This window comes from Charadrius vociferus, unplaced genomic scaffold (assembly GCF_000708025.1).
Source record: "Charadrius vociferus isolate BGI_N301 unplaced genomic scaffold, ASM70802v2 scaffold549, whole genome shotgun sequence".
Lineage (NCBI taxonomy): Eukaryota > Metazoa > Chordata > Aves > Charadriiformes > Charadriidae > Charadrius > Charadrius vociferus.
The window spans coordinates 3,084,902-3,085,586 of NW_009650103.1; the positions used below are offsets into that span (position 1 = coordinate 3,084,902).

Consider the following 685-nt stretch of genomic DNA (forward strand, 5'->3'; position numbering starts at 1 on the left):
ATCCCGGATGATGGGGTTGAGCTTGGCGGTCTCCATCAGCAGAGCCTGGAGGGGACACACATGCTCATCACCCTGCCCTGGCGTCACAACACAACGAACCCATCGGCCGAGCACGGCGTTCCGGAGGGTTTAGCCCGGGAGCACCAGACCCGGGGCCAGTTCAGCCCCACCAGCGGGTGCTCAGGAGCCGCGAAACGAGCGCTGATGAGCTGGGTTCGTCCACGTGTAATTTACATGAAATGAAAGGGAGCAGCAGTAATCTTTGCTACTGTTGAGGAAGAGTGAATTAACTCCCCGACTGCCCTCAGCTCCCGCAGCACGGAGCCACCGCGCCGTGGGGCACAGGGATGTGCCACAGGCCTGCCCCGGGCAGGGGCACCTGAGGGATAACACTTTTACATTTAACTTGATTTTTAATTACCAATTTCCTAACAGCTTTGCAGGCTCCCAAACCCACGGGACCGCCGCAGGAGTGGGGAAGCGGCAGCACTACCCACAGCCGGTGGCTGTCCCCTCCCGCCGGTGTGCCGTGCAGGAGGCGAAGGGCCCGTTCCCCACCGGCGGTGCCGTCCCCGCGGCCTGAGCTGCCACCCGTGACAGCCACCCGCAAAACAACTTCACAGTTACTTTTCCCTCCTTTTGCGCTCCCGTCACGGCCACACGCGTGACCCCACGCCGCGATGGC

General features: G+C 62.2%; 1 protein-coding gene across 1 annotated transcript in view; it reads right to left on the reverse strand.

The window, feature by feature from the left end:
* PHF19 (PHD finger protein 19) overlaps positions 1 to 685 on the reverse strand; it is an 11,214-nt gene that overhangs the window by 7,046 nt on the left and 3,483 nt on the right. The window lies entirely within an intron of this gene.